We start from the raw sequence: 13485 nt of genomic DNA, 5'->3' as shown, positions 1-13485 counted from the left end.
CCTTAGATCTTGTACTAACTTATGGCATAGAAACTGAAGGTTTAACCGTATATTGTCACAACCCTCTATTGTCTGATCATTTTCTGTAACATTTTAATTTACTATAAGTAATTACACAGAAATTGGAAAGACATTTCGTTATGGTAGACACTTGATGCTGTGACTAGATATAAGGAATTAGTACCTTCAATAATTTACCTCAGTGCCTTATGTTAATGATGTGGATGTCAGCAACCACAATCTAACTCGATCACAAATAGATTATTTTGTTGACAGCACGACAGCATCGCTTAGTACAACTTTAAATCTAGTTGCTCCTCTTAAAAAGAAGGTGGTAAATGGAAGGAGGGCAGCTCCATGGTATAATTCACAGTTGCGTAGTTCAAAGCATCGAGTGATGCGGAAAAACTAGTTCATGCATTTGTGTCTTCCAGGCTGGATTATTGTAACTCGTTACTGTCTGACTGTCCAATACTCTTTAAAAAGCCTCCAATTTGATTCAAAACGCTGCAGCAAGAGCACTGACAGGAATTAGCAAGAGAGATCATATTACTCAGTATTAGCTTCTCTTCATTGGCTCCCTTTAAAACCTAGAATTGAATTTAAATCCTCCTCCTTACATACAAGGCCTTGAAAGGCCTAGCTCCATCATATCTGAAAGACCTCATAGTACCATATTGTCCCACCAGATCACTACAATCTCTAAGTGCAGGTCTACTTGTGGTTCCTAGAGTTTCTAAAAGTAGAATGGGAGTAGAGCCTTCAGCTATCAGCCTCCTCTCCTATGGAACCAGCTCCCAGTTTGGGTTCTGGAGGCAGACACAGTCTCTACGTTTAAGGTCAGCTTAAGACTTTCCTTTTAGACAAAGCTTATAGTTAGAGCTGGACCTTAACCATCCCTTAGTTATGCTGCTATAGGTCTAGGCTGCAGGGGGACGATGCAACTGAGGACATGTCCTCTCCTCTTTCTTCTCTGGCTCCTGTCCTATAATATTTATCATTTTATTTTCTATCTCTTATAATTTACTAACCACTGTGTCTCCCTCTCTCCCTCTCCCTCCATCTTCTTATGAGGGTCTCTGGTCTGGAGGCTGAATATCTGACCTGTGGATGTTCTAAGCTACATCTGCTGCCGTGGCCTCATCAACCAGCCCAGTCTTCATGGTCTGGAGTCTGTATATCAGACCTGTGGAGCTCCATAAACTACATCTGTCCCAGTCTTCATTTCCTCCTCCAGGTGTCCACTCCTACCTAGATGAACAATTCACCAACCTGCCCATGATTCCTGTTATACTCACAAACTGTCACAGATCATCAGCTATGTGTTATATTACTAGACCCTACATGTTTCCTTCAGCTTGATGTTTGTATCTATGACAGAAGTTTGTTTATCTTGTTTCTCCTGCTCTTCTTTTCTCTTTATCTTCTCTGGTTCACCCGGCTGGTCTTCAGCAGATGGTTCCTCCATATAGCTGGGTTCTGCTCAAGGTTTCTTCCTGTTAAAAGGGAGTTTTCCCTCAGGCTGCTCTGGAGGTTGCAGGCTGGTTTTTGTGAAGCGTCTTGAGACGATTTGTATGTTATTGGCGCTATATAATAAAACTGAATTGAATTGAAGACTTTTCACTCACAGCTTTTAGATTCATACGCACATAAAAACAATCCTAAGCCAAACAATTTCTCAGACTCACGCATATGACAGCAGAATTTTGTGTACAACAACTTTATAGACATTACAATGTTTAACATTACGAAAAGGAATGGTTAGAATCGTGCACACATCTTTGTGATAGCTTATTTTACTCCATAGAAATTGAGGTTTTAATCTATCCTCGTTAGAGCTCATTCATAGGGTAAGTAGCCCAGGCACACAGTTCCCCCTTACAACGATAGGTAACTACCAGCCATTATGGAAATGATGACCCTAGTTTCTTGTCTACAAGTTTCTGATGGTGTACCCCCAGAGTTTTTTCCTATTTAAACCTCAATTTCCCACTAGTCTGTCAGAACTGAAGAAGGTACTTGGATGAAGAAATTTCCACAAGTCCAGTCGACCTTTTTTCAACACCTTTTGGGATGTTTAGCGAATGAGCTGTAACTCTGGTAAAGTCTCATCTGGTGATATCCCATAATTCTCTTAAATTCTCGTCACTTTGAGGAATTTGGACTTCAAATGAACTGGTCACATGACCTCCTGCATCATCTCCAGGGAAACGACAAAAAAGTGTTTCCAATGCACTTTTATATTGATACATCTGAAAAAGCACCTCATGAGAGCGTAAAAAAGGTTTTAGCTTTAGATAACTGGGAGGATTTTATAAATGAAGGTGTTTCCATCACCAGGTTTTATTGTGATATTTGGGTATCACACATTTCTTGGGATAATGGACTCTACTCATCTGTTCATAACACATTCACACCAGCACCAACCACTGGGAACAACTCAGGGTTCAGTGTCTTGCTCAAGGACACTTGGGCATGTGGTCCATGTATCAGGGATGGAACCACTAACCCTGTCACGGCCGCCCTGAGGCTATATGACGAAATGAGGAATTAAAGGCATTAATATTAAAGGACATAAACTAAACCATGCTCATTTGCTGATGAAATCATATTATTGGAGAGTCCCAATTACAAGCTTTACCCATTTACACCTTCACCTTAAATGTGAATGAAACCTAGATTTAAATAAAATTCCATCCCAAGAAATCTAGAGAATGTACAACTGAAATGTGATTCATAACTAAAAAGTATCCTGGTTTGACTTATCACTTGTGATTAAATCCTCTTCTAGATTAGTAGAGTCATCCAGAGATGGTCAGCTTTGACACTTCAAAAACAATGAAATGATTCAAATGAACGTTCTCCTGAGGTCGTATCTGTTTAAATTGTTTTTTAAAATCTGGGATGTGATGATTTCCAGATTAATACAAAATAATAAAAAACACCAAATAACATATTATACCTTCCAAATGGCCAAAGATGCATGGTGGTGTGACCAAATGTAAAAGATTATGCAGCACAACTCTCCATTTATTAAATGTTGTGGCAAGACTATGGAGCAAAGTGGAAACATGTTGAGATAACTGTAGCAGATCTAATGAACCTGTACTAATTAGTAGAGAGAATGATGAACTGGTTTGATTATGACCATAGATTTAACCAGCAACCTTCAGAAGTTGGAATCTATAGAAATGTTAAAGGACAAGTTGACATGTTCAAGTGTGTCTTCCAACAACAGTCACATGTCATATGGACTGATTCCAGAGTTGTTGAGATTCCTGCTGTCCACACTGACTGTGAAGTGGTCTCTTCCTAAACACAACTCCACTGTTGAGCTGACACTAATATGAAGCTCCAGCAGTCTGACTGACACTAATCAAAGTTCCTCTTTGAGTTCCTGTCCCTCCACTGCAGCTCAGCAGGAAACACTGGAAACACAAACTGTTACTGACTGGATGTGTGAAGAACAAGATGAGTTGAAGGTCAACACAACACAACAACACTGTGGATGTGTCCTCCATCTTGGTCTGATTGGAGTCAGACTATAAGGGGATTTGTCCACAGACAGTATGGACAAAAGAATGATTAGTGACACCAAGAACTCTGTTAATGTCAACACATGTGAAGACTGGACTTGATGTGGTTTGTGATCAGACCCACCACTGATGACTGAGGAGATACCTGCTGATGTTCAGGAACATGATGCTCCTTCATTTCAACTCTTTGAGCTCCTTTTCTATCTGACAGTCCTGACAAGAGAACTCATCTAAACTGGATCTCCATTCTTCAGAAGCATGAGAAGAAAAGAAATGAAAACTGACCTCAGAGTCTCCAGTTTACAGTTTGGACTCTCCAGTCCAGCAGACAGATGCTTCACTCCTGAATCCTCCAGGTTGTTTCTACTCAGGTCCAGATGTGTCAGATAAGAGGACTGGGAGCTGAGAACTGAAGACAGAGCTTCACAGCTTCTCTCTGAGAGGTTACAGTCACTCAGTCTGAAGAGACATATGACAGAAAACCCTTTAACTTTGTGACCAGCTGACAGGTTGATGTGTATTTATTGATGATGAACTTACAGAGCTTTGTTGGAGGCTTTGACCACTGGCAGCAGCCTCAGAAGAGCCTCTCCTGAAGCAGAATATTTATTCAGGTCAAACTCATCCAGATCTTTTCCTGATGACAGTAAGATGAAGACCAGAGCTGACCACTGAGCAGGAGACAGTTTATCTGTGGAGAGACGTCCCTGATCTCAGGGACTGTTGGACCTCCTCCACTAGAGAACCATCATTCAGTTCATTCAGACAGTGGAACAGATTGATGCTTCTCTCTGCAGACACATTCTCACTGATCTTCTCCTTGATGTACTGGACTGTTTCCTGATTGGTCTGTGAGCTACTTCCTGTCTGTGTCAGCAGGCCTCGTAGGAGAGTCTGATTGGTCTGCAGTGAAAGACCCAGGAGGAAGCGGAGGAACAAGTCCAGGTGTCCATTTGGACTCTGTAAGGCCTTGTCCACAGCACTTGATGGAGACGTGTTAGTTTAGGTTTGTTTCTAAAGACTTTAGCCACTGAGACGTAGTTTGTTCTTCCATCAGGTTGACTCCAGAGTTGATGAAGGTCAGATGGACATGAAGAGCAGCCAGAAACTCCTGAACACTCAGATGGACGAAGCAGAACACCTTGTCCTGGTACAGGCCTCTCTCCTCTTTAAAGATCTGTGTGAACACTCCTGAGTACAACTGAGGCTCCTCTGATATCGATGCCACACTCTGTCAGGTCTGATTCATAGAAGATCAGGTTTCCTTTCTGCAGCTGATCAAAAGCCAGTTTTCCCAGAGACTCAATCATCTTCCTGGTCTCTGGACTCCAGTGTGGATCTGTCTCAGCTCCTCCATCATACTTGACCTTCTTGACTTTGGCCTGAACCACCAGGAAGTGGATGTACATCTCAGTCATGGTTTTGGGCAGCTCTCCTCCCTCTCTGGTTTTCAACACATCCTCCAGAACTGTAGCAGTGATCCAGCAGAAGACTGGGATGTGACACATGATGTGGAGGCTTCGTGATGTCTTGATGTGGGAGATGATCCTGCTGGCCTGCTCCTCATCTCTGAACCTCTTCCTGAAGTACTCCTCCTTCTGGGGGTCAGTGAACCCTCTAACCTCTGTCACCATGTCAACACACTCAGGAGGGATCTGATTGGCTGCTGCAGGTCGTGTGGTTATCCAGAGGCGAGCAGAGGGAAGCAGTTTCCCCCTGATGAGGTTTTGTTAGCAGCACATCCACTGAGGTGGACTCTGTAACATCAGTCAGGATCTCAGTCTTGTGGAAGTCCAGAGGAGGTCGACACTCATCCGGGACCGTCAAAGATGAACACAACCTGGAAGTCTTCAAAGCTGCAGATTCCTGCTTCTTTGGTTTCAGTGAAGAAGTGATGAATAAGTTCCACCAAGCTGAACTTTCTCTCTTTCACCACATTCAGCTCTCTGAAAGTCAATGGAAATATGAAGAGGATGTCCTGGTTGGCTTTGTCTTCAGCCCAGTCCAGAGTGAACTTCTGTGTTAAGACTGTTTTCCCAATGCCAGCCACTCCCTTTGTCATCACTCTCCTGATTGGTCCATGTCTTCCAGGTGAGGCTTTAAAGAGGTCTTCTTGTCTGATGCTTGTTTCTGGCCTGTGTGGTTTCCTGGATGCTGTTTCAATCTGTCTGACCTCATGTTCATCATTGACCTCTGCAGTCCCTCCCTCTGTGATGTAGAGCTCTGTGTAGATCTCATTCAGAAGGGTTGAGTTTCCAGCTTTAGCAATCCCCTCAAACACACACTGGAACTTCTTCTTCAGACCAGATTTAACTTTACGTCCACAAACTGCAGCTTTAAGTCCTGAATGAAGAAACAAGAAATGAGATGAATGAATAAACTCTCCAGTAAATATTCCAACATGTCATTGCTCTAAAGAATGAGTATGTGAATATATCTTGGTTCATCTCTTGAGACATTAGTAAATGTCTCATTTCTCCAGCAGCTTCAATGTTTAGAGAAATCCTCTTACTGCTCTGCAAACAGTCAGCCAGCTCCTCCTGCTTCATTCTCCTCAGGAAGTTCACTGTCATCTTCACTAATAAATCTCTGCTGCTCCTCCTCTGCTCTTCATCCTCACCCTCCAACACCTCCTCATCCTCCCTCTGACTCTCTGAGCATTCTGGGGAATCTGGACTCACAACCTTCTGGATCTTCTTCAGCTCGTTCTTATAAAAGTGATGATGTTGTCCTCCAGCAGCTGGAACAGAAGACGATATGAATGACACAAGCAGACTGAAACCATGGAGACAAACATCAGATCCATGTTGGACACACTGACAATCCACTGGTCTACAAAGAGCAGCATGGACATGATGGGAAGTAGTTGTTGTACATGTACAGACCAGAAAGATGGAGTCCAGCTGTGTCTGATGCTGCTGGGTAGACTGACCACTGAGAACCTCTGAGCTCTGCTGGTGGACTCTGTGGACCAATCATCAACAATTAGCTCTCACCATGTCTGTCCACACAGAGACAAACACATTCACACAGTCACAGACACAGTTTGTCTTGCTTTTGGTTTACTGGATTATCCTGCCACACTCTGCAGCTCTTTTTGTTTCCTTCTCTAAGTCCTTAATAAACTAAGAGTTAGTTTATCATCAAGTCCTTTGGTTTCTTGTGTGTGTGTCTGGTTTGAGTTCTATCTTCTGGCTACATGTTGTGACACAAAGTTTCTCTCAGTAGCACTATAGGCAAAGGTAATGAAGAAAATGTTAAATAGTTCACACCTATCATCACTTTAAATGACTCTGATCAACTCCAAATAAATCGCATGAGGTCACAAATTCAACAAAAAAAAATGAAAAACCCCGTTTGTCATCACGTTATCCTATTGGAAAAGATTTTGGGGAAAAAATACTACTGCAACTACATGCCAGAAAAGTTGGTTTTCACCATACTGACTGCTTTGGCTTTTTTCATTGAACAATATTTTCTGTCTGTTTATTTCATATTATTTATTTAAGCACCGTTTAAAATCATAACTTGATGAACTTTCAACTACTTGTCAAGACTCAACCAACTGGTTCTTTTATATACAGTCTATGGTTGACATAAACTTTTAAGTCCGATCAATATTGAAATTTCAGTTTAGGATTTATTTTGTAGTTGGGACATTTTGTCAAAGTGACAAAGGATAATATGTTAAATTGTAGCTGTGTGCAGCAATGTGGTGGTCCAAGCACATCTGCCATCAGCCATAAGCCCAGAGACACAACTAAAATGTGTATTTTAACTTGGGACCGGGTCAGGACCCATTTTGCCAAATGTGATGTCAATATGTCACACCGTTGCCCAGATATGAGCTCACATCGAAAACGGTGCCTTCGACGCCACTTTTGATTGGCTGTGGCGGTCGTACCAAATGCGAAACCAAGAACGGCAATTGGTAATTTCTGTGTGGCTTGCTCTGAAGATAGTCTGTGCCGATTTTCATGGGAATCGGACAAAATTGCGACCTCTTTTTAAAGGTTTTTGACAAAATCCAAGATGGCAGAAAATCTATCACGACGCATAATGACGTCATAGGGTAGGCTGAACTCAGCATGATCCAAGGATTACAAGGATACCTTGTTTGTAAATTTCAGGCGTACGGTTCAAAAGTTACGTACGCAAATGTAGGTAAATATAGATTCAAGCAGCAATGAGGGTCCAAGCAGTTATGGACTCCATACAGCAGACCTGGGCATTTTACGGCCCGCAGGCCACATTCCACCCTTTGGGCATTCCCCGTCTGGCCCTGTATACGTCAGTCATAAGCACAGATGAAGATGAGTATTTATACTGTGCATGCAATACGACTGTGTTGCTTTTATTTGAGCCATGATGTATTATTTACGTCATTGCACTGTTAGTTCCTGAATTCTTTAAAAAGTAAGATTGAAACAGCTTCTTGCATATCTATTAACCCTCAAAAGCCTGAACAGATCGCTGGCATCCGTCAAAGCGGGCCGATTATAAATTACCGTAAGTCACAGTGGTTTGCGCTATTGATAATATCATTGTGATCTGAACACTGGTTAGTTGTGCTTTTGCCTGGAAGACCTTCGTGACATCTCAAGGGTATAACTCACTTTGTTTTTACAAACAAATTGCAGCAACCTTGCGTCATCATTACCGTAATGGCAGCATTTTTTTCTAGAACGCGCAACTTGAATATTGTCCATCAGGGAGTTACGGTAATTCAAATACAGCAAACTTCTCTTTGTGGGGTGACGAACATTCAGGTCTTAAAGAGTTAAACATTTATTGAGATTTATTGAGATACAGAAAATAATTAATGTAGCTACATGGTCCCTCCTTGGTCCACTGAAGTTTTCCAAAGAGGACAAAGTTTCCAACATTCCAATGCGTTTTATCCAAAACTACAGATCGATTGTGTTTCATTTTCCTCTTAAACCTACACCAAAACCCATAAATGTAATAAATATTTACAGAGGATTCTTATGTTTCCGAATAGCGAGTAGCAGCTTATCAACAAATATAATTTACTGCTTTTTGCAATGGGGGAACATTAGTATTGAGCAGAATTACGTTCAAGTTATTGTTTGGTTTGGCCTCCAACACAGTTCAGATTTTTCATGTGGCCCCTGTAGAAATTAATTGCCCAGCCATACAGCAAGATAACGCCATGGGGAGATGCAAAAAACCGGCCGTCAGCGGTTCATATGAAAAGAAATTAGAAAACAGCCAAAATGTGCGGCCTTCGAGTTCCCCCTGTGGGAGAGATGTAAAAAAAATGGGCCAGCAGTGGTTCATATGAAGAGACAGTTGCAAATGTGTGGTCTTTGAGCTCCCCCTAGTGGGGACCCGTTGGTGGCGCTAGTACGTATTGACTGGCAACATGTAACTCAGGCAAATTAAATATACAACTGTCTTTGAGCTAGGTGCAAAATTTCACAACTTTTTACCATACGGTTCTATGGGCTGCCATAGACTCCAATGTCCAAAGACGGAAGAATAATAATAACTAGAAAACTCCCTCTGGGAAATTTTGAAGGGGCTACGGGAGCTAATGTCGGGGTACCGCCTCTTTCAACATGGGAGTTAGCACACTTTGCCAACATTTCGCACAATTAGCTTATGGTTAGCACAGTTAGCTTACAGTGAGCACAGTTAACTCACATTTAGCACAGTTAGCTTACGGTTAGCATAATTAGCCTACATTTAGCACAGTTAGCCTACATTTAGCACAGTTAGCTTACGGTTAGCACAGTTAGCTGTGTGTGAGAGATTAATGTGCGCTTTCGCGCGCATGTTTGTGTATCCTACTACTCTTCCTGTGTGTATTTGTAACTAATAACATAAAGGTACCTGTGTGTTTGTGTGGGCATGTGTGTTGTTGTAACATTATGTGTGGGACACATGGATCAGCTGTATTAACAGCAGAGACATCTGATGAATGAACTGGTCTCAGCTGAGGCCCAGAGCTGTGGGTCAGCTGTTGCCGTGGCAACTCACAGTGGTCGTCAATGACGACGGAAGGCGCAGAGCCGGGACACAGAAAAGAGCTAGATTTCCCTCCTTTTTGTTGGTCTCACATTTTGGCTCACTGTGACAAAACAGTAGCTCCTATCAGAAAAACAAGCAGACCATGGGCGACGTAAGACCTTCCTGAAGACTTTGATATATTTTTTGTCCTTGTAAATATTTTGGACACATTCACGAGTTAAAAACAAACGTCTCTTCTCCTTTCTCAGAAATCTTTGCATTGGAGGTGAATGGAGAGCAGACAGGTACTTTACCACAAACAGAGGCTCCAGTTTAAATTCTGTACGTCTCACTGCTTTGCTTAGCACATTGTGAGAGACACAACAAGTTTGTCTACAACTGTGGAAAAAATCATGTGTGTAAATTGTGGCCAGGACGAGCGTGGAAAGAGAAAATTTTCAGGCGATTTCACACAAATTCTCTAACTCTAGGTCCCCTATTGTTATCCTGTAATAAAGAACGTAGAATAACACACTTCGCTGCTTGGACCCCAATAATAACACTAACAAAAACAATGGAGTTCCTGCAGCGTTGCTGCTTGGACCCCAATAACCAACAGGCAGTGTCCTCATAGCTACTGCAGCCATGGATTAGTGTTGGGCGGTATCTGAATTTTGATACCTTCAAAACCGTCTCCACGTTTTACCGCGGTATACGGCATTACCGTGACTAATTAAAATGACGAAGCACGCGTCAGTTTACACAGACCACTCGAGTGGGCGTAAGCCAGACACAGTAAAAAAGAAAGAGAATCTGGAGGATTTTCAAAATAAATCACCCGTGCAAACTGCCGGTCGTAAAAACAGACAAGAGCGAAACTTATTAACTATGTAGCATATAGCAACACGACACTCACGCAACGCACCCGGGACGGCCCAGCAGCATCATCAGGCTGTTGGCTTGTGCCTACACCTTTCAGAAACTGAATACCAAACACTACTGATGAAACAATAACAACATAATTTGCACAATATTATCAACTTTTATCAGCTTAAGAACTGCAAATACAACAGTCAAACAGTTAAATTAACCTGACGATCCAGAACAGTTTCTGTGCAGAATGTGCCGCACACACACCGACAGTGGACATAGAATAATTTTTAGGCACTGAATTAATTATATCTTATATTTAATCCTTATCTCCCATATAAGTACACTGCAATTTTTAATTTAATGAGTGTAATGATGATATTGAAACTGATACCGTTGCTTTTGAAAGACACCGCCGGTATACCTTATTACCGTATTACCGCCCAACCCTACCATGGATATGGCTTCTTCACTCCACCCACACACTTGTTCTACCTGTCAGTTACCATTCAAAACCAGTGTCCTATGATCCAAGCCTGCTTCTCAAATCAACCTCCACAGGTTAAAGTGGAAACTGTAGAAAGAGCTAGTCTCCTCTGACTCATGGATGAAGCTGGACACTGGTTTACCTCTCAGGAGCAGAGGGTTGATGTCCTTTAAAATGAATGATGTGATCATTGGACTGATCACTGTTGAGGGACACACAGCTGGGGTCTGGACTGATCCTGTTAGAGAAGAAGAATCAGTTCAAGTCTGGTTAGACTGGACAGCTTCCAGATGTAACACATTTACATGAGATTAATGAAACTGAAGAGAAATAAACTGGTTAATAAAACATCTCTGGATCAAATATTCATTTATACACAGGACGAGATATTACAATCCCTTGTGCCATGATCTAAGGAAAAACTCCTTTAGAAGTCAGGTCCAACTGGACAACCAACCAGAAGACCAGTGGTCAGCTTCTAACTAACCTAGCCGCAGAAATAAAACCCAAGCTAATTAGCCTAGACACCAGCAGTAGGTAATAGAGATGATGGGAATGTGACCACACTTGGACCAGACATCTCATCCCTCTGCCTATGTCAGAAGCGAGATACAATTAGCCTAGCCACAAAATTAAAACACTAGAAAACACCAGCTAATTAGCCTAGCCAGCAGCAGTAGGTAAGAAATGATGGGACATGCAACTATGCTTCAAACAACATTCCTTACCCTCTGCCAAGATCAGAAGTTACACACAAGAAAACACCAGCAAACGAGCCTCACTAGCAACAGTGTGCAGTGTGCCGCACATCGTTGGGTTTTCAAGTGGGCTCCTCCCTTCACTGATGTTTCGTTAAGTTCGGCCCACGACACCTCAAGAGGCTTAACAGTGAGTTCCAGTGTCCCGGAGTCACCCCCCTCAATGCAGCCACCGCGCCACCATGTGCCTTTCAACCAACAGATTAGATTAATCTAACTACAACTGCTACCTATTGTCAGCACATAGCTAGCCTTACCTTTAGCATGCTCCCAGCTAGCGTGCTTCCTCCGTAGCCACAACCACTGACTCGCTCGCTCCGCTGACAGGGACATATTCTTTACGGCAACCCTCTGTTTTTTTCCACAAATGCCCAACTCACACAGGAGAGCAATGGCAGATTTCGCCACAAATCCACGGCAGCCGACCTCCACTGGGCGCACACGGGCGCTCCAGCCTCGCTGCTCCGCTTCTGATGCCAACTCTGCATATCTATCTCTCTTGCTTTTCCTCAATTGCAGCTGCTAAGCATTTCAGAACCTGGTTATGGCGCCAGATGTATCTCCCTTGGGAGAGAATAACCCTGCAACCTGACAAAATGTGGCTGAGCGTTCATACACCAGAACAATGTGGGCAGGCAGCATCTTCGCCTAACCACTGGTTTAGGTTCTGGGAAGATGCAGCACATCATAAACTACACCCTATAATAAAATCTAATCCTACTAGCCTCCATGCTCCACATCTCTCTCCACGACACCTTCCTTTTCTCTACACTCTCCCAGTTCACCCACTGTCCTTCCTTAAACTGCGACACTGCCTTCATGCTTCATTACTTCCTCTTGCCTATGAATTTCCCCCGCTAGCATTTTCCTCTTCTCTGTTACTGATGCCTTGCTCCACAGAGGTTTCCCTGCACACAGTCCCAGGCCTCCACGCCCTTGCTGCACATGCCCCATGATATCACTGAGCCTGAGGGCAGCCTGCACCTCCTGAACCGTGTCTCTTGGGTTCCACTTCCTCCCTGTTTTGACCGTGGTTGCTGTCCGCCTGACTTCTGGATCTTTTGACTGAGTAAGAGTCATCTCCAGTCTAGCCTTAGCACACTTAAACTCCTCTGTTAGACTAGTTACTGGGAGCTCCAGTGTGCCTTTCCCATCTCCTAATTGATGAGTTAATCATCCTTTCAAGCTTCTCAACCTTTGTCAGAGGGACCTCATACACTGTCAGTGGCCACATTAGTCGGGGCAATAACCCAAATTGCATGCACCATAATCTCAGCTTTCCTGGAAGCCCTGACAGGTCTATGCTTGAAATTCATTGAATCATTTTTCGTCTCAGTCCCTAAAACTTTGCTACATCGCTGAGACTTGCGTCGTACCACCTTCCCAGACTCTTCACTGGCTTCTCTGTCACTGTGGGAATCACCTCCACATTTATAACAAATTTCTTATCTACTACCTTTCCTTTAACAACTGAGATACTCCTAGACTTACTCGGCTTCACCTTCATCCTAGCCCACGGCAAGTTGCTGTTTATCTTATCCAGCATTCTGCTAGTACATGGAGCAGTAGATAGTCACAGTCATCATGTTTCCATGTAGGCCCTAACTGGGGTGAGACGAAGCCCTCCATGCAGCTTTTCTCCACCTACCACACCTTTCAAGGCCCTAATAATCACCTCCACTGCCATTGTAAAGGCTAGTGGAGAGATTGTACACCCTGCCATGATGCCTACCTCCAGCTGCTGCCATGCTGTAATATACTCTACTGTAGTAAAGCAGAGCTGTATTTCTGCAAAATATGCTTTGACTAGGCCTTTGATACTGCCTGGAACTCTAAAAAAAATAATCAAAAGCTTCCCATA

The sequence above is a fragment of the Mugil cephalus genome, chromosome 24 (assembly GCF_022458985.1).
Source record: "Mugil cephalus isolate CIBA_MC_2020 chromosome 24, CIBA_Mcephalus_1.1, whole genome shotgun sequence".
Taxonomy (NCBI): domain Eukaryota; kingdom Metazoa; phylum Chordata; class Actinopteri; order Mugiliformes; family Mugilidae; genus Mugil; species Mugil cephalus.
Note: the sequence above shows the minus strand (reverse complement) of the source record.